At 41.2% G+C, this 22216-nt stretch overlaps 1 protein-coding gene across 3 annotated transcripts in view; it reads left to right on the top strand.

The window, feature by feature from the left end:
• Positions 1-22216, top strand: part of qtc (GRIP domain-containing protein quick-to-court) — a 194233-nt gene that overhangs the window by 145949 nt on the left and 26068 nt on the right. The window lies entirely within an intron of this gene.

Here is a 22216-nt window from a genome sequence, read left to right as displayed (position 1 = left end):
TTGAGTAGAGACGCTCTCCAAGGAAATGAGAACCTCTAACGTCATTATGTACTTGCCAAGAGCGCTCCATTATGGCTGCAGTAAAATTGAAATGACAGTCCGTTAACACGTTGCCGTTTCGCTGAAAAACATACGGCGGCGGCTGACTGGATTTCGATGGTGTTTGGACCACGCCCTTGTTTCCACATCCACAAAATCCCAAGGTCTACCAGAGATGAAAACGCTCTCGTTACAAACGCGGGGGAGGGGGATGTGAGGGGGACAGCGCTTGACCCCTCAACTCCCGGCCGCCCACGTCCTCCGCCGCTGCCGCTCGCCACCACCATCGATCGCCCATCGACCTCCTCTTTATTTCCGGAGGAATTGTCACCAAATGTGATTGAAGGTCAGTTTCGCATCCCCTCGAGTAATGACTCTCCTCGGCTTTCCCGCCTTCCGCCGACTCCCCGTACCGTGAGGTAGACTGGAAAATGTGCGCAACAAAAAATTGTCGACACTACAGGATGACAGCGGAGCCTTTGTCTGTCAACGGGCCGTACAAACTTTGTTTCATGCATACTAAACGCCTTAGGAAAGTCGTAGTAAGTACAGGAATTACTTTGTGGATTCGACTAATTTTATTACGATAGTTATCCCGTAAAGTAATTAAGAAATATCTTAGACTTCTTAAAATAAAATAAACGATAAAATGTTTTTCTCAATCATATAAATTCAAAACATATATTATAATAAGGTTTTTCAAATATTGCTAAATGTATCGATAATCAAACAGCGGCCGCTGGTTGTGAACGATGCGCCATGACAGTGAATTCTTACGGAATTTTAACTCCATTTCCTCGGGAATTAGAGGCAGAGCGTGGCAAATTGACCAGTGTTGGACTTCGTTAGAATAACTTCTGAAAAAATAGCTTATGGACAACTTGGGTTAGGTTTACCTACAGGAGGGTTCGAATCCCGGATAATATTGTTAGATGGCCTCCCCTAAAAATCCAAACGGTGCGATATTCTGGTCTTTGGAACCTAATAGGGGACAGATCGGTGTTGGGATATCATCTCGCCTCTTTGCCTTGTTTGGTGCGTCAATTTCACGCACGCCTAATGGTTAAGCCTCACCATTTGAAATTAGCCGTCAAGTCGATTATTTGGGTGTCGGTGTGCTGTCAAAATATGAAGAAGATGAACGGTGTGCAAATCCAGAATAGGAGGTTCGAACGATGAGGTTAGGACTCAAACACGATCCAAGACGAGTGTCTGTAAATCGAGATAGAAAAAGTACCAATGCAAAATTCAAAGTTATAATTCGTTGGCTTTGCACAATCCATGATGTCTCTAACTACAGACCCTGCGTCATCTTCTTGGCTCATGAATTAATTTAGTTCATATCCTAGAAAAATTTAATGTTTTAACTATATGTATTACGATATGTGTAATATTTTGATACGATAAGTGGGTAATATTTTTGATCGTAGGTTATGGCAGAGTTGAGTATCAGTATCGGTGCATTACTTCCGTTACCATCTTTCGCGTCCATTACAGTCTACAGGATCGCGGGTTCATATTTTCCTTTGTTTTAATGAAACTGCATTAATGAATTGTGAAGATAGAATAAATCGACCATTATATGTGTACTTCCTCCGTCTAGTGTTGGTCAATTTTACAAGGTTTCCTTTAAGAAAATGAGGGAAATGATCGGCTGAAGTAATTTTCAATATCGCCGCGCGAATTTTGGCTCCCAAATTCGAGATTCGTAGTGATGAATAAAATATGGACTCCTGACCGATGGGCGAATACGGGTATTATTATTTCCAGCCGAGTGCCTGCCTTATCCACTAAAGCTACCAACACATCCCAGTCCAAAATAAATTTCCTTTGGCTTAAAATGGGTAATAAAAGAACACTTAAGAGGGTAACTGCCCGTTTCGTGTACAAAATCGTTGATCATCGAACGGATAATATGAAATAATTATTGGAAATCGTGAGTTTGAAGCCAATGAAGCACTAATATTGCATGCAAAACATAAATAAATAAACATACCATTTATTGTTTTAAAGTTGTTGATGGAATGATTTTTGCGAGATCGCAAAGAGAAGTTAAGGGAAATTTGACTGTCGAGGAGACCAATATGAATCCTTTTTCCCCCGCAAAATTCTTAACCATAAGAGTTGGAAACTTGACAGCGTGAAAATCCGGAAAATGAAATGGTATCCAGTGAGATAAGTCGCCAATATTAATACAATATGTCTGACAATCCAGCAGCTGTCACCTGCCGCAGGGTCGGAAGAAGAATTTCAGTTGAAGGTAACTCGATGCAATGGCTAATTGCCTACACTGGCGCGAGTGTTAGTGGCATGTGTGCATTTTTACTGAAGGTAATGTAGAAATCATGTAGCGTATTCCGTCAAAAGGGAATTTTTTGCCAAATGAGAGTGACTTCCATTTTTACGTTAAGACTAAATCAAGTCCTTACATAAATATCCCGCCGGGAGTAAAAAGGGCAAAAACTACGCCCTATGTGTATTTTAGTAAGGAGTAGGACGCTACCAAATTTGCATCAATGCTGCCGAAAAGAACGAAAAACTGAATTAGACTCTTTCGATCCGCGCTAATGTAAAAAGAATTGCTTCCGATCCATCTCCCGACCGGAGATCATCCGCGTTGATTGGAATGGGAAACAAACGAGAAAGTTCGAGGCAAGGTAGGAGAAGGTTGTCGGGGGAAATTGAAAGAAGGCTGGGAAAATGGATGCTGCGCGGATTTGAGTGGTAAAGGAAATAGTTGCCGGAAAAGAATGGTCGCATTGTATGGAATGAAGGGGAGCCATTGGAGTATTTGAAATTGAAAAATGGTCAATTTCATATCTGGCATAAGCCTCGCGTTAGCTTAGAAATGTAGCAGTGCTTAGGTAGTGAGTCCGTAAAAAACCTACGTTTACTGGGAAGCCCACACTCTTCATAATTTTCCTTTTTGCGATTCTTGATGCCTCATGCACCACTTCTTAACTTTCTCATTACTCTCTATTTATGACCGCTTTATTTTCATCAGTTGATTCCAACTCCACATTTCGAGGCCTTCTTTGGTCCGCTTTCTCCACTGTCCACTTTTTTGATATCCATTGAAGATTCTTGTTTATGTTTTTTGACTACCCCAAATAATTACTCTATGAAGGTATCGGCGGTAAAGGCGGTAATCCTTTAGGTGGAACGACCGGCTGCTGAATGGATTGTCCCGGGTCCGTATTAAAGTGTTGCCTATGGACACCCCGAACTACCTGTAAACCAACCTGCGTTGTGTGATTTTCTGGGTACCAGATTTGCATGGTTACCCGCAGGTGGGACATAAAAGGAAATGCTCCCACAACCTCTATTCTGAGTGTGCGCAAAATTCACCTTCCGTAAGTATCAACTCGGGATAGATCTAACCCCGTGTATTAAATCGAGACTGATCAATATGGCGGTGGCCTTGTTTGAATCATTTCTGAGGAATCTGAGGAGGCAAAGAGTTTTATTCCGAGTCTTACCAGCTTCAGAACGGGCTCCGTTATCGTGCCACCAAATTTTCCATCGCATATCAGTTTTCTAAATACTTTAAATTTTTCTTCTTAATCATTCTTGCATACCAAATGAAACTTAGGGTCTCAGAATCGATGAGAGTTTTCAGTAACCTAATTTTACTATCAGAAGTGTGTCGGGAATAGAAGTGTGATCATGCTTAGTCTATGGATCCATCCAAAACCTACTTAGGGCTTTTGAGTCCGGCTGATAGTTTGCCGTGCATAACAAATAATGACGATATGTGATGCGATCTGTGATTAATATGATCGGAATAGGAACACTGCCCATATCACTGTAATCGAGTTTTGAATGCTTCTCCGAACCCACGACTCTAATCCGAATCAAACGGACAGATTAATATATATTGACACAGTTATGTCATCTTTATTTCTTCGAAACCACCGAATATCGACAGGTGCACTCAATTTCGTAATCTCTTTACTGCATAATTGGGAATTCGAAAGCTTTCCAACGAAATCGCACAGTTGGAAAGGTTGATTGACAGAGAGGAGTCTTTGAGGAACGGGGAAACAGGTGATTGACTCAATTTTGTCTGCGGCAGCCCGTCCGCTTATCTCCTGGCATCGTTATCACAAATCAGAAATAGAAATTCCATTCCGCTGTGGAGATAAGAGGAGCCACAATCGGATCGCCTTTTCGTGATAAAGTCGACGGAGTTACGACTTCCTCGTTACCGCCGCAGACCAGCGCGGAGTAGCATCCCTCCCGTCTGGCGATCACACTCAGAAACCGCAGTGCTTTTCGGTCATGGTATAGTTATGTTCTTCGTACTCATTCTTCGGTCGTCCTGTTTCGATGTCGGAGCCGCGCCTTGATCTCTGTCGTTCTGAAGTCAGAAGAGGGATGAAAGACCCTTAAAAGGATTCACCCTGGCCGCCATTCCAACGTTCCGCGAGTGTGTGTGCTCTCTTTTTTTTGAAGTCCCGTGGGAGTCCGGAGCGAGGTACTGCAAGGGTTCTTCATATGTTATTCCATTATTATTCTCGCTCGATAAGTGGTGGAAGGGAGAGGGAGGGAGTGGAGAGTGAGATCGAGGCGTGTTCCAACTTCATTGTCGTGAGGGATGATGGGGGAGGAGGATAAGTGGGTCGAACTCGAAAAATAGAGGTGTTGTTTTTCCTTTCATGTTGGGAGCATGTGCACCTTAACGTGCCTCCGCAATTCATTTAGGTACACAGGCACTCTTTGTACTTCAGCCTGCCAACCCGTGGAGCCACAAAGGTGCTCGACTTTAAACCGTGCGATAGGCAGAAGTGATGCCTCAAACATACACGTAACTAAGGAATACGTTCAAATCGTTTTGTTTTTCGAGTAGTTTGCTCGGAATCGATGCATGTACATTTTTAGTTTATGAATGACTGGTTTTGAATTTACGAATTATCAAAAAGAATTTGAATCTATGCCCTATGATTTTTTTTAGCTCTTTGTTTTTAGGTTGCTAAATATGTCATGTCTTTTGATTAATTGAGCAGCTTCAGGCGTGATGTGGTGAAAGTCGAACATAATGAATAACTGATCGAAGCACTTTTCCATTTGATATCAAGTGGGAAAGTGCTACGATCAGTTATACATTATCTTTTGATAAATATTTTGTTTAACTTTGAAAATCTTTTAGGCATTCAAAACATGCAACGCTGTCCAGATGAGTGGAAAACAAATAAATAGTAATTATCCATTGGATTTATATTATGTGACTATTCGATTTTTAAATTTTTTTTCGTACGTAAATCATAAAGCTGATTCTGATATTTTGAAAGAAACAATACTCTTTTTTAACACGCCTCGGAAGCTCTCAATTATTGATTGGAGGCGTCATTTTTTGTTAAAATGGAATTCCATCGTTTTCGAGTTGAAAAAAAATAGGAAATTGATTTTCTTAATTTAAGAAATAGTATGTACTAGTATTTATCGAATCTGGAAAAATGCTAGAAATGATAAACTCGGCCCTTACGCTCGTTAAATGAGGTTTCCAATTTATTATGCACGTTCCCTTTATTATTTTGTCGCTATTTAGATGAAAAATAAATGTCTCGTTGCTGCTTTTTATCAGAGAATCGACTTCACGTTGACTCTAATGTTTTATCTTTACAGCACTCCTTTCTGGCGAAGGCAAGATCTGAATTTGTATTTTATGTCGATACTTCGTTAACTCGCTCGCTTAACCCATTTCAGGGGTCGTAAAGAGGAAATAAGTCGCGGAAAATGGAAATTTTCACTTGAAAATTCGTGGAATTTACAATGGGTGTTAACATCAGATCAACGGTTAACACAGTTTCCGAAGTATACCACAAGTTTTTGTGGTCACTTCATGGGTTAGTAAACATGCCCAGTTTGTTCGCCCGTCAACTGTCATAAAGGGTTCTAAAATGTGTCACTGCCATTTTTATCAATTTATCCATCGATATTTTATCAAAAATATAGCAGTTGATGTCTATCGAGTAAAACTACACAATCAGTGTGATAGGTATGGAATGAGGATTACAGGAAAACTAAGGTAATGTACGTAGTTTCACGGAAATAGAATGTGCAAGTTAAAAGTTATAGCATGCCTAAATTAAAGCGTGTAAAATACTCATTTATAAATGTTTTGAGATGGAAATATAAAGTGATAAGGATATACAGTGATACCGTGATAGGATAAAGGGGGAATCGCACTAAATAAATTAAATTTTATATAGAGGGGATAGTAATGATTCAACGGAAATGGAGAACATAATTTTGTATGACCTCGAAACATGGTCATTGAGGGTACGAGAGTAAACTTGAATTGGTAGGCTTTTGGGATATGCTCGTAGAGAAAAATGTGAAAAATAAAATGTTGGAAAAGGAAACAAACGGAGTGACAGTCGTCATGAGAGTAGAGATGATTGTTTGGAGAAATTCGTAGAAGGCATGAGTAGAGTATATATTGAGTGGTAGTGACATTTTGAAGGTTGAGATAGGAGTGAGGTAAGGCAGTTAAGAGGAAGGAAAAGAATATTGATTTTGGGTGAAATAAAATGACTTTGGAAGCACTTGGCTTTTATTGTAATATGGCTTTAATGGAGTCGTGTCAGGCGTGGCTTCAAGTGTGCGGTAGTGCTTAGTCCCCGGTCCTATCCAAAACTACACATGCCTTTAGAATGTTACTAATAATTATGTTTTTATCGGATTTGTCTCAAAATCGGTTATATATAGTATCTTACAATCTGTTAACTTCCCCAATCGCACGCTAGTTAATTTGCACTAGGCCCAAGTTTGTCACGTTTTATATTAAGCCATGCATTTACTTTTTTTGTTCGAGTGTTGGATTATATTTGTATCTTCATCCACTTCGGGTTCTCCTGTGACAGGATCGAAACTCTATCTGACACCCGTTCTTGAAAACAACAATAATCTAGGTTGATTTCACGGGTAAGAGGAGGACTCTCTAAGTACCTAGTCCAACAACGGTGTGCGAAAATGACGCATCGGAGTAATAAAGTGGGCCAGTTCATTTCCATGTACCGGCAGCGGTTTTCAAGTCAGATCCGATACCCGAAAAAAAACCACTCCGCTTGGTTGAAGCCGAGGGTGCTCTGAGGCGTCACCCGGAATCGAACCCTGACCCTCCCGTCGTTCAGCCCATCGCTCTACCAACTGGATTACAACCCACCCCACCCAAAGGCCGCCGGAAAGAGAAAAATATAGGCTGGCCGTTCCTCTGTCGTCTCCGAGGGTCATTTTTGCGTTGCGAATTCGGTCGCGCGGCGGTTTCCACTTAGCGGCGGCGATGCGAAATCCAAATGAGAGCGCATTCGGTGGGTCACGAATCCCGGTGTCCGTGCGGTCGGTCGGCCGTCCTCCAATCACGCCCGCCGATCTTCTTCACCGCAGACAATGGGGTCGCGCGTGTCTGCATAACCTGGATCCAGGTCAGGGGTTTCGCGTCACCTGTTTATCGTCGGGATCGGTCATTATCCTGGGAACTGTAATCTGATTGCCCATTCATTAGTCCCTCCAATTCCTTAGCCCTTTTTTCGGGGTTGTTCAGAATCACGAAATTTATGCCATCCGAAGAAAGTAAATGACACTTAGTGAATGGTCACCGGCCATTACGTTGGTTACCATTGTTCTCTTCCCATTTTGCGGTGACTGATTGGCTATGGGTTGCCGGCTAGCGTTGCGGATATCCTCTACCACCTAGGTTCTATTCCTTGAGCCCAAGGTATTTTATTGACTTTCCGTGCTATGCTGTAATATCACCGCCTCGAGAATTCTTTTTTCTCCGATTCATGGAACACTGTCCCCCCTCTAGTTGTGTTTTTCCAAAGAAGACGTCCTTTCAGTCCTCAATTCATTAACATTTCATGCTCTTACGTATTTTTTTTACTGCTCTGAGTCTATTTAACTCCTCATTTGACTTTTTCTGCTAATTTTTCCATCCGGACCCGAAAAAACTATCGTACATATACATGAAACCTCGCGACCCGCCAAGGAGTTTGTGGCAGTGTGTTTTGACTTCTTTATGTGGGCGAATGTGATGTTTTCGTAATTTGGAATATCATATTACAGTTAGGTTCTTCGAGCATTTTTATTGGGGCAGATGATCTTGTTTACGTTCCGATTGCGTATCCTGCGATGGAAGAAAAAGTATTTTAGTATATCCATTCTGGAGTGTATGTTCTTCTCTTTATTATATTCGAGAGGTCTCACCTAGCGATGTAGTTGATTATTAATATTTTCGTTCAGAGGAAACACGATGAAAGTCAAAAATGTTGGAGAATCAGTGACAGTACAAGTTAATATCGAATGTTTTTTGATGAACTATTTAGATTCCTGGTGTTTTGGCATTTGGACTGAAGCGATTTGTTGACTATGACGAAAATTTGTTCTTTTCATGATAGTCTTTCGTCGATTGTCACTCTCAAATCGATCGTCTGTACGTACAGGCTTCCCAACCAGAAGGCCCGGGTTCGAATCCCGGCGGTGGCAGATATTTTTCAGTGGTATCCCGATCCCTACATTTAGGTTTTGTGAAGAGTACTTTGAGTGAGTACGCCGTCCGTCTGATGGGACGCTAAGCTGTGGACCTTGGTGCCGTTCGTTGAGAGTAGTCTAATGCCGACGCCGAGTTTCCCTCCACCCTTCATCCTTTCCTGTCCATCCCTAATGGCGCAAATGACCTCAGCTGTTGGTCGCCTTCCATAGAAAGTACCACTATTACTCGATTATCTGTTTTGGCCATTTCGTATTGGGTTACTGTATCACGTACCTAACAATGCTGCAAGTCCAGTTGATCAATGAGGCATTACCCTTAATGATTGCATTTGTCTTCATATGGTTTTTATAACGTTCATTTTTCTACTACATTGAACGTATACAATGGCTTTTTATTGGTTTGTTGTCTCTGTAAGGCATACTAATATTAATGTCCTTGGTGTCAGTTATAAGGTCTTAGTATCGGTTGCTCTATTCTTGTTTGGAGGGATTCCCATCATAGTTTTTCTAGTTACTTTCTTTTCGTAACAGTTTTTAGCAAATCTAGCTGACCTTCTTTGACCTTTCATTTATCTAATCCCGTATTTAATGCCATCTGCGATGGATCCAAAATAATATATCCTTCAGTTCCTCGTTACAATTTCCCATTGCACAATATGGCGTTTCATATCCTCCACCAGCCTCCTCCCGTGAAAAACTTTTAACTAATTCTTCGGTGATTAATTGATTTCTGTGCGATGTTCGGCCCTATTAGAGATATGCCTGCCTCGTAAGCATGTACTAATGTAGGCTGGTTAACCATGCAATAAAAGGAAGTGTGTACTAAACAGGATGTTTCTGTTTACTCGTATATTCCGTAAAAGGAATCATAACTGCCTATCCTAAATCTTCAAGACGTGGGCAGTTGTCGCAGACAAGATATCCCTCGTTGGCCCTTACGTTATACATAATCGAATCGACATATAGTAGAGCTCTAATCCTTTCCAATTGATAGCATGCATCTAGGATCAACTCAAGGAACACATGGAACCGAAATCTAAAATACCCGAGTTCCTAAAATATAGTGAAGGAAAATTGAAGTGACCTTTTAATGATCATCGAAGTTTGTAAATGAATCGTAAAAATACTGCCATTAATTGTATGCCTAAATATATAATTTCGTACTGTTCAGAATACATAGATGCTACCGGACTTACTGTTCTTTCGTTTTATCAATTACTTCAAATATGTTTGCGCATGCATTCATGGATAGAATTTGGAGCCGAATGTACAGGCCTGTATATTCCATCAATCCTGTTGACTTTTTTTCAAATTTGAATCAATACAGTCTAATATAGAATCAGCTTTACAGTTCCTAGGAAGTCAGTTCTCCGCTCACTTGAGTCCGACATCAACTTACTTTATTGGTATGTGCCATGTTTACGTATCAAAATTCGGCCACTTTCTACGTGTCGTCGCCCCATGGGACACTACGCCAAATCCTCTCCTCCCAACTCAGATAAGTTTGAGTAATCAATGAAATATGCCCGTCAGGTGTGGACGAAATTAAGACTCCGTAAGTTCCCTTCCGCCCTCATTCGCACTGCCTAGTATCGTTTATGGCGCACATCAGCTCAGCATTCGAACGATTTCCCTTATTACGCCTATTGCGATTGAATACTATGCTCTGGCTGCTTATATGTACTTTGCGGCGATAGCATGTTCGTAGGAGTGTAGGAATTCGCTTTGAAGTCCCGACTTAAGTGTGTACCACCACCAGCGTCTGTGCAGCAGCAGGAACTACGCGACCACGAGTTTGACGCTATAAAGAAAGCGCGTGGGCTTATTTTAGTGAAATAGACATTGTTGACTCAATAGCTTTATTGAGTTAATCTGAGATAAATTCTCGCTTAACACTTTCAACATTGTAAAAATCATGTTATCAGGACGAGAAAGGGAATGAAGAGTAAAAAGAGACGTTTCAGGCGTGATATGGTGGAATATCATGATTAATTAAAAATAGCAATTTTTCACAAAAATAAAATATAATGCAACCGGTTTCAATGTTACTATTTTAATGGACCTGATGATGATGTAGTAACATTGAAACCGGTCGCATTAAATTTTATTTTTGTGGAAAATTGGGTATTTTTAATTAAAAGGGAATGAAGAGAGCCCAAATTTTGAAGGTCTACGAGGAACAACATCAAAACTTCGGGGCATTAACATTTTAATATTACCGTTTCAATCGCCGCCAAATTTGAGCAAATATTTATCGCAAGCTTTTTGTGAATGTTATCGAAAATCTAAACATTTTTAAATTCCAAGAAGCTGCTGGAGATGCCGCGGCATTAACTTTTAACGGAATCATCCGCTAAGAGCGCATTACTATGCAGCAATTTCCGAGTGTAAAAAATCATTCGCCTTGACCGGGATTCGAATCTCCGTCCGGTACTTTTTATGTATTCTGAAATTGTTGCATGAAAATTTTTACTTTAATTTTCTATAAAGGTGTCCTTCATTACAATAAGAACAACTTTATCTCCGATAATACAGTTCAGAAGCACACTCGCTTGAAATCGTTGCCCCAGTCGTGAGGCCATTACTATGATCCTAATATTTTCGAAAAAGTTAAATGAAAGCGATATTTTTGCAGTGCTTTTTATTCATGCCAAATTTAACTAAGGGTTGGACATGTGATTTATGGGAGCTGCGGCCCCGTGTTGTAAGGGGTGCTGATGAAAGGGATGACATTTTTCGTGTACATTCTAGGGCCAGCATATCCCTACTTACCCTCTTCCGTTCCATTGAGTGAGTCCCACCATTTAGACCGAATCTTTCCGGTCGCACGAGTTAACAAATGAAAAGCACGCTTTTGATTTACCGTTTGCTTCCAGAAGTAAATAAATTATTCATTTATTTCATTTTACCTATTAATGATAAGAATATAAAGATCCATTATTTTGTATTGCTAATATTTTAACAATAGTCCCCACGAAAGATAATGCATATTAGTAGAGACCCTTCAAAGGCATCCTTTTTAATTGGTTGTTTACCTAGTATATCCAGTGGTGGCATGAAATTTATTTTTTTAAATCCAATTAGGCCTGTATTATTTTTCAATTTGAGCCTTTTCATTGATCGTTCGTCGTCAGGGTCGGTCCTTGGCTCAAGGTGAACAAGACGATGACCGAGAATGCCAAGTTTTTGGGTCCTATTGCTTATCGTTCATCATTAAAGGCGTAGGGGGCGCCATGCCGTGGTTTGGCCCACGAGGCCGAAGAGCCTAGCGCCGGTCATTCTTTGTTGAGACGCGCGGATTACTATCTTTGTGTTGTTAGGTGAAGAGGGAGAATGGTTTTTCAGTCAGAAACCATACTCAATTACTCCAGCGAAATGAATTTTAATGGATGAATGCTGGACGCCAGGAAATCATACATCATTTCACTCCTACGGATACCATGATTTCCTGTCAATAAATCTTGGGAAGGTCAGAGAAATCTCAAATGTCATCTTGATGACTGCACTGTTAAAAAAAGTTGGTGGCTATTATTTTTTTAACTGTGGGCGACTGAAACAATGAAAATAATCATTGATAAACCTTGCGTTATTGCTTCAGTTGCAAGCGCAAAACATAAAAAACACACTTGGAAGTTACGCCGAAGTGTTAAAACTGGGATTGTTCCACCCAAGTTCCATCGCATGAAGTGAACGTCGATAAAAATTTTCAAATTAGGGCCTCATCTCGTCTGTTACATTCAATGCAAACTGAGGAAGTTCATTTCGTTCGTGATCTTGGGTGCGCTTTATTCGTTGTCTATGTAAGGGCCGGTGTTTTGTTTTGCCGATTTGGTGCACGCCTCTCCCTCTCTTCTCAAGTGAACACAGGAAATTCAGCTTCACCTTCGTAATCGCCGGCTTGGGTTGTTCACCCCGTAGGTGTTTAGATTCTCGTTCGGAGAATCAATTTCTTAACTCTGTGGACAGTTTTGAAAATATTCAAAATGGAAACTCATAATTGACGACCTATCGATTCGAATGCCCTCTCTCGTTCTTCTCGCACCGTTTCCTGTGGCGTGAATTGTATAAAACTACACGAAGTTCCAGTTGAATATCAGCGGAAGAAATCGTTACTAGAGGTATATCTTCACGCCAAATTTTGAAATCATCTCGTAAGAAGAATGAGCGCCATGCAGTCTAATGCACGGAAAATATTCTGAAATATGATTTTCATGGAGTTTTCTATAGCTTGGCGAGTGAGCAGTCAAATAGCGCTGGGCCGATTTTTCTAGAGAAACTGTGTTGTACCTCCAGGTCAAATCGTTGTGAGAGAAAGAAGGACGGTTATGGCGACTGGTTTTCCATTTCTCTAATAAAGGGTTAAAATAGAAAGATATTTGTATTATGTTTCTTCGAAAATATTTTGTGCTATTGCTTGAAAACGTTTCATAGCGAATTGTTCTCTGCCGTCCGAAGCATCGAGCATCACTCGACGATATTGCACTATTACATCGGTGATAGTAATTTCTCTGTTGCCCACCGGGCTCCACTCCTTAAAAATTGATTTTCCTCGTGAGCCAACGGAGCGCCGATGAAAGTCTACGAGGTGAGTGTTTGATTATTTAGGGGTGCTAAAATTCTGAATAAATTTAGAAAACCTAATAAAATCAAGAGAGATTAGATAGCCGCTCAAGAAAACCGGGAACACTAGGAAAATTAATTTAAATTCCAGTAATTTATTTCTTCAGAAGAGTTATATCTTCTAAGGTGATGTGATGATCCCAAAATTTAATTTGAGTGAATAGTTTTTGGTAGTTGTTCCTTAATGTTCTGAAAGAAAATCAGTGTTGGTTCGTTCATATTAATCCTGTCAATTGAACGTTCAATGTCACTGCCATTCTCTCGTGTCATTAGGGGTCATTCACCCATTGATTAAAGTCCACGGGATTTTTCCACATTATTAAATATCCCTCATTTCCGAAATTTTCACCCAGGACATTCGAATTTCAACTCGAGAGACTGGGGGGAAGTCTTAAACGAAAGGACGTCAACGACCCACTCTATTTTACCTGAATTTTTTTCTTCGTCGCCTCCGCTCGCATCAGCTTGCGTTCCGTGCCAGATGCGAAGGCTACTCGTATGTTCCAAGGTAAATTACAGCTAGCTTCACGATTCAGAACCTCGTTAGAAATTGAACGCGAAATATTTCATGTTTTCGAGTTTTTCCTTTTCGCCTGGATGCTGGTAAGGGACCTCTATTCTTTTGATGACTTTGGCGGAGCAAAAACTCCGAGCGGTAATTGTTGTGGGCGGGAGCGACTGTTGCCGAAGTGCCCCTCGCCCTCCTGGCCGGTTGCCAATGTCGGAAGCCCTTGCCAATATCCTTTCGACATTCTGTTTTTCCGATCTCGTGGTGCTCTAAAGAAACATCCTCATGTCCTAGTTGAAACCTTAATCGTAAGGAAATGTAGTTGCTTAAAAAATACCCAAGAAAGATCTGCTTGTTTACCCTTGATTTAAATATTACTTCTGTGGTTGGTAGATACCCTTTAGCCTGACAGGACTGCATACCGTGGAATTCATGGAACCTTGAATAAGAATGGGTAAGTTTCATAATTAAGTAACTCACCCTGATGCCCTTGTTAAGTTAAGGTTTCAATTGGATTGGTGAGGGTAGACCTCACCCCCGCACTAAGCGTTAAGACCTGTGAAAGAGGTAATTTACTAGATTGTAAGTTATCAATCCCGTGATTGGTCCAACGCAGCACTCCATTCAGGTCTCCTATCTGGTTATTCCTTCGGTAAAACCTTTCTAAGAATCTACTATCTTATTTCTTGACGAGTTTTGACATCTCAGGCAGAATAGCCTTCTTGGTATTTAAAACGGTATGTTTTCGCCCTTTAAATATACATAAACTCCACCTCAAAAGCTAGTAGGAGATATCAAATGTGAAGGAGATGATGAAAGATATTATTTTATATTTCATAAATCAAATAAAACTATTTTGTCCTTATTTTAGTTAAATTAGATTCTTACGTGTAGTATACGAAAAATAAATGACCTGAGTTGCGCATCAAGCGACCCGAATTGACTTCTTATTTGGATGAGCATTAGCAAGCGGTACAAGAAGACAGAGGTACGAGAACTCCGCTTTATCTTTGAAAAGTGTTTACATTTTCAAATTATATAAAACTAGGGATTGCCGTTGATAAACACTTTACTACGCCCCTCCCCCTTTCCCCTCCGGCAATGAATCTTTTTATGGAGCTTACGTTTGTACATCTACTTCTGAAAATTCCCTCTGAACAATACTTAGTAATTAATTCCCAGAGAAAGAAATGTTCCTTTTTTCTTGCCACTGATAAGATAGGATGAGATTCTAGGTAGCCCCCCTGTACACTGACATAATTTTAAACTCCATTTTGGAGATGGTGATGGGTTTACGATGGCGCTAAGTGGCAATTAATTCTGATTACGTACGAAACACTCCGGCCGCCAGCCGTACACCCTAACGAAGGATGCTAGAAATACTTATTGCATCTCTCCCTTTTTATCCTAATTTTTCTCGTGCGTAAAATGCGACTTGAGAGAGTGCATTCTCAGTCGTAATTCTTCTCTCAAGTTCAGCATTAAATAATCTTAAGCAGACGTTAATTCTATCCGTGCGTCCCTTCCAAAAGAGGATATAGTATATGGTCGTACCAACTCACCAAGGCCGTGGTCGCCACTGGATAAACGTTCTCGTCTCTTCTAATATTTGCTTCCTGTACGCCACCGCACATTGTACGCGTACATGTAAGCTGTACACTATATTAAACAATATTTGAGATGAATCATTTTGAAGGGGGGCGGTGGTAGCTTAGTGGATCGGAATTGTTGCTCTTAATTAAAAGGCCCGGGTTCTCTGTGACTTTAGGACATCCATCACCAGCTTCACCCAGACCATGATTTTTTTCTGTCGACATACTATATATTCCTAGGAAGCCATCAGCGACTCAGTGGCCGGTTAATGTGGGAATTCGATATGTGATAGCGGAGGGCTTGGCATGGTGGGGTGATATCCCAACTCGCCCATCAAACCAACCTCCTTCGAGGGTTGATTGTTTTGGTAAGACGAATGCTCATGGATGATACTGGAATGTCCTCCGCCTAAGGGATGGATGAATGCGCCCCGCTCCCCTGCGGTGATGTGACCAGAGGTAGGTGTATCATGACTACCCCTTTGAAGGCCCTCCGTGTCTTTGCCGACCTCCGTTTCACTTCCACCCTGTGCCCACCAATGTCCCGGGCTCCCTCCCAACACCCGTCGGCACCGAGTCATCTTTCCCGGGGAAGTCATGTGGATCGCTCCCGAGGCGAACGACCCGCCGCCGCCCCACCGGACTTCACCGGCGTTCGATCGATTCCGGGCGCAGCGCTTTCGCCAAATGACGGGAGAGGTTTGGGCACGCACGCACGGGTGGGTGGGCGGGCGTGCTCTTTAAGAAGGATGGAATCCCTCTGGGAGGAAGGGGGGGGGGGAGGAAATGACTGAGGGAGGAGGAGGGCTGGGAGAGACACATTTATCTGGGTCGGGGGAAAATTTAAGGGGTTTCTGTAAACAGTGGACCTTTTAGGCATGTTGTCCCAAGCTATTCGTGACCGAAGAACTGCTTGGCAAATAAGTGAGAGATATCAGTGGGTTAGCTGTGCTGTCGAAAATCGTTTGGAAATTAATTAGAGGTGGCAGCTTAATCAACCAGTATTAAATCGCCTTAGATCTGGTGACCGAGCTACCAAACGAGATTTTCAATCTTAAGGATTGCGTGGCGTCGCAATCAATTCGTCACCAAGGTTACGCTTACTATTTCCAGTATTAATCCGTCCGAAACTTAAGTTTTTTGGAAAGTAATGTCGTGTCGCTGTTCAGCCATCCTTTAGTTGTTTGCCATAGATATGCCAACCGAGGTACCATGTCCCGAACAGCAACCGTAAGGCTTGTTTGAAATCGGTGAGGGTGAGACTACAATAGTGCCTTTGGCGTAAATATATAAAATTCACACATTCAGTGTGGAGTAGTCAGTTGCTATTTTCCATGTCAGCCTTCGACGTCACACGAAAACTCCATGCCTTGAAAATTGCACAGCTTGGGTTTAGCTCAGTGCTCAGGTGCCTGAAGTCTTCGTCAGGATCCGAATTCTGGACATAACGGTTAGCAGCAGAACTCCCTGCCCATTGGGATACCACGGCGCCCTCAACCGGAGTAAACACAATTTTAATATTTGCATTGGAATTTTTTTAAATTTGTGCATAATTGGTTACCATCGCCGTCAATGGTCACTCGACTACTCTTGATACTTAACGTCACCATCTGTGGCCGTCGATTTATTCAGCTCTTAATTTCTATTAGTTTCCCCTTCGTGTACTCTAATAAAAAATCCTGTTGTCTTTCTTCTCCCTGCCAACTTCTCCTACATTCTCGTTTCTGTGGCAGCCAAATAAACAGACGTACAAGTGTGCATGTTAGTAGTGTTGTGAAAAGGGATAACGGGGAAAATATTGGTGATGATCTTTTGGCGATTGTGGGTTCCCCTAGAGGGGATGTGTCTAATGGGACTTTAACACCCGGTGAGCATCCTGTTGCCCCATTGGCCTCCTAGGCCGCCATCTAAAACTTGTCTGGCTTCGGGGGCTCGTTATTGGCACGGTATGGCGTTTCTCAATGATTAGACTGGATGAGTCAGAAGTCACCGCTCTCGATGAGGAGCGGATCCAAGAGTGGATGAGGTCATAATTGGTCATAGTTTTGCTTCATAGTCGGAATTTTGAGTGCGAATCTTCGAAGTAATGAAATGAACTAGTCCACTCGCGTCGATGAGTATTTGCTCAAGAATTTGAAAGGATATACTCTTTCCACCCATCCTTCTCATAAGCATTTTTTGGCCCTACATTGCCCTTTGTAATATTCATGTCCAATTGACTTGCATACTCTGCAATTCCTCATGATTTCCTCCAAGGTTTCAAGTTCTCTTCGCTTCCGTTCTTCCAATTTCTTGGACGGTAATGAGTACGGCTTACGTACGAGATATTTGTTTTGCATTCTTTACGAAGGGTAAATGGGCAAATATTGAAATAGTCCATGACATAACAATAGTAGATTCAATTAATATTCAGAATTTAAAATATTTTTAAAAACTAAAAAAAACACTAATTCCGAAGTGCACTAAATATTGGAAGATATATTTTTTTCGGGAGTCATAAAGTGTTCGCACGCGTGAGTTCCCCGTGAAAGTTCTGGCGATTTCTTGGATGAAACTTTTTTAGAAAATTTTAAAACTTCTAAAATATTTATAAGCCAATGTCGATCTATACTTTTTAATGTATTATTAGTTAAAGGATTGAATGAAAAGAAAACATGCTTTTATTTTTACCATATTAAAGGCAAACCATATAGTTTCAGGCTGGAAATTTTCCATGTTTCAGATCCAGTTCTACCTATCGCTGACTATCTTCTTTAGGCTCAAAGTTTCAGCATTGGAGAGTTCAAGGCTGATTGACAACCACACACGTGTGAGTTAGAAAAAGTAACCGATGACGCGGCGGACTTGTTAAAACAGGGTTTTTTTTTGGCGAAATGTACATTGGTGCTTAGAGAGACTAGAGAGTTGAACGCAGAACGAACTCTAATGGTACTGATTTAGAAAAAGAACACGTTTTATTAAATATATTTCTCGGGAAAAAAATCAGGATCATTCTTCAGGAAAATTCGAGAGGATGGGAATTTAGGAAATGAATGTCCGTCCATTGGATGCATTTACCTTTTAGTTTTCCTACCCTGGAAACTGTTTCCTGGAGAGACGGCGCAATTGGATTTGTTTCGGCTCACTCCTTTAAACTACATCAAGTCTCGGCATTCGTTTCTTCCATGCCACCACATCTCGTACAGATATCCATGAATCATCCAAATTTCTCGTTTTACTTTCGGCCCCTATTTTATTGTCAAATGCCGTTCGTGCAGCACATCGGTGCAAGACCCATAGATGCACCGATTCGTTTTTTTTTTACGCTCTCCACAGTTCAGCGACGATGGTGGCAATACGGTCTTGTCACCCAGATGTCTCGAGCGCGAGACTGCCGGCTAAAAGGAGGCCCCGTCAATGGGTGACGACTCCCACGAGCGGCCGCGTGGCCACGAGCCAATTCGAAGGGGTAGCGATTTTAGAACGGGAGGAATAATGTGGGCTCCGGGACGGCGGCGGCGGCGCCAAACCGAAGGCTTTCGCGATTTGACGATGGGAATGGAAAAAAATAAGATTTTTTGTTCGCTAGTCTCCAGGGAACTACGGCATGCTCACCAAGTTTTAATGTCGGCCGCTCTCAAAGGTGAACCAAGGTCTTCTTCCGACTTCTTTCCTGTTGCTGTATCCCTTTAAGATGGAAATGGCGTCGCCTTGGACTCTTTATCCTGTCTTGTCAAGTTCACTGGGCCTCCATTTTTCGACTTCCTTCGCACAATGTTGGTGCTTTCGAAATGGTGTTGAAGTTTGGCATCGAGGCTCGTCTCGATCTTTTTCTCTCGTTGGAAGAAAAGCGCGATGTGATCCGATAAATCTCTGGCGTTTTGGAGTATATATTTTTTTTCGAAAAGAATGTAGAGAAAGAATCTCTTTCTGGCCCAATTCATGAATTCGTTCGTTAGTTACTCTGTGATGTTCCACGTGAAAATTTATTGTTTCGCAAACACTTAAATAAGAATAGAGAAAGATAGGAAAAAAACTGGCGACCCGGACTTAAATGAATAATCATCATCTTAAGGTCATCTTCGTAACTAGATAATTATAATTATTCACTGAAATCCCAGGGTTGAGTTATGGTCTTACTTTGTTCGACTGGCGGGTACAGATCGGCGTCGATGAATCTCAAAATAATAAAGAAAGGGGAAAAATTACGTAAAAGTCGGATAAAAAATATATTTTTGCATAAGCTTCTGGGCAAAATTATATAGGATTAAAAAATTCCAAGTTTTTAATTTGTGAGTAGCATTCAGAAGTTAATTTCACGAAAATGTCTCTATTATTATTACCAGGTGTAACTACGTATGCGTGCACCAATTTTTTAACTTATTGCTATTTTGTATTCTACCGTTTAAGGTAGTTTATGATGAACTAAAACTCCTCACCCCGGCATTTCTCAGCCTCGCCTAACGAAACACAAACCTGGCACCCCACGAAAAAATAAACTTCTTTGATACCGCAAACATTCTACATCGCTCCATTCCGTCCAACACAACCAGACATTTTACGTTTACGGCCCATCCTTCTCCTCCTCCCATCTCGCCTGCCTTACGTTCCACCGCTGTTTAGTCTCCAACATTCCCTCGCCAATCAGAATGCTCTGTATCCATCGTTCCTACCTCATTATTTCTCCCAAAAATCCCCTCTCCTCCCCCACCATTGCTAGTAATTCGTCACTTGTTTTTTTCGTCAATTTTACATTATCCATTCTCCACACCAGCAGTTCAAAAACTTCCGAACTACGCCTACTGTCTTGCTTAGGGAAAGGAATAGGATGTTGGGCGGGATGAAGGAAGTATGCGGAGATGAAGAGGGACTAATTTTAATAATAAATGTCTGGTTGTGTTTTGTTAGAAGAGACTAGGGAATTGTCACTGCGCCGTTAGTAGCTTGTATCCATCCAAAACATACATTAATCAGTAGATAACCAATATTTAATAAAACGGAAATTAAATAAAATTTTGATATTTTTAATTTTTCTGCTACTCACTTAGCCCATATTTGCTACATTACGATAAGGTTTTTCAATATTTTCATGGTTTCGTGTGCTGTATATATTTTTCTTGGATTATATTTTTAGCCGTTTTTACTTGGCGGCACAGGTAATGATCAATATTTGTTAAATGAATAAAGGTGCTCTATTCTTTTAATGTTTACCTACGGAATGAGTAAAATTTCGTTTTCACGCATCCGGCCACAGAAATCTCCGTACGCAGGCGCTCATTAGTGGAGATATTGAGTGGTGGTCTGGAGCGTTAGAATGAAGAATGTGGTAGAAGGGAAGTGGGTGAAGTTACGTTACTCATTTGCGAAGGGGAAGATTTATTTTGATTTTCGAAATTTTTTTAAATAAGCTAAGACATCAAGTTCAAATAAAATCAAAAGACTCAACAAACTTTGTTCAATTCAATACCACCAACAGACGTTATTTCCAAAGTTCAATTTCGTCATTGCAGTGCCACTATCAGGGGTAATGTGATTGAAAAATATCCTGTTATTAATTTAATACGTCCCCACTTGCGTGTAGATGGAAAACCTCGATGGGGGTGTTGGTTGAGGTATGGTTTGAGGGAACGCTCTGTTGAAAAACGAGTGGATTTAGAAATCCCATCCAAAAGTGTCGTTTCGTGTGATTTGCGGGGATTTTATGTCCGCGGATCGAAAAATGTTTTCATGTCAACCATTAAATTATTCCCGTTGACATTATTGAATATTAAAATATTTGGTTTCCACTGTTTACTTGGCGTATAGTGTAGAAAGTACGAGTGTGTCAAAGGTAATGAATAGTTCAAAGTTATTTCGGTATAATCGATTAACTTCTAAAAGGCCAGACAAGCCAAAGGCCAAACGAGGTCAAAAGTTCGAGGCACCGCGGACGATGCCCGAACGCCCAATGACCAACCAGGATTCCCCCAGAAACCCCCCCCCCCCAAAAGGACCTTTGGCCACCCTTACCCGAGCTGGAACTGGGTATAAAGAGTTAACTTTCGAATGGTACCTGATGTGTTTCTCTGTCACGAAACCATGGTGACGTGCAATATTTCATTCGTGAAAACGCAGTGCGCAAAATGCATGACCTGGGAGATCGGATGATAAATTTTCATCGTCAAAGGAGTTGCCATTATAGAATTTGGGAACCGCTGTGTTCAGCTAAATTAGGGGAAGAAAGGCATTAGCAATATTATTGTATTTGTCGATATTAATGAATACATTTTAAAATGACAAATATTGAAAATAACTACTTGTTCTTCATGACAACGGGTAGTTAGTTGCTCGAGATGAGAGTTACAGCGTGAATGTCCTATTCTCCGCCCCCGCGGAGGGTCCAGACACGGAAAGCGTCCGTGTTTGAAATTTAAATATTTATTCGCGCTTTCGTTTCGCAAACATAACTCAGTGCGATCAAAATATCGCCAAAATAACTCGTACTATGGAAAGGTCTTGGTGGGGCTTCTTTCGCCAAGATATAAAAATTGCTATGGCGATTTACGCACGTGCAGATTCGCGGAAATGCAGTTTTAAGGAAGCATTCTTCTTTTATTTTGCCTCGATGTTTGTGTCACATCGGCATCAACCTTAGTGTGCTCAACAGTGGTCAAAACCCCTTACTTGATTTCTAATCATTGAAATAACTTCACCAAATAATAACGTAAAAATACGTGAATCTCAGAAATAAATCGGGTAGTGCCACAGTTTTCTGCGTGGAAGATTGAATAGATTAGACACGGATGTTAATCAATGGCCAGATAAACGTCCGAACCCATTCCTACTGCTCTATTTGCTTCAAATCCATGTGGAGTGACGATTTATCGTCATTTAAAATGCTATTGAAAACGAATTGAATTCACTTATTGAACTTCGATTGCAGTGGAGAAAGAACTGTTTTGCCCACATATCCGAACGGAGGCTTGTTCCTACAACGTCTAATTCC

The sequence above is a fragment of the Hetaerina americana genome, unplaced genomic scaffold (assembly GCF_022747635.1).
Source record: "Hetaerina americana unplaced genomic scaffold, ioHetAmer1.1.p SCAF_7, whole genome shotgun sequence".
Lineage (NCBI taxonomy): Eukaryota > Metazoa > Arthropoda > Insecta > Odonata > Calopterygidae > Hetaerina > Hetaerina americana.
Note: the sequence above shows the minus strand (reverse complement) of the source record. Positions and strands in the feature narration are given on the sequence as shown.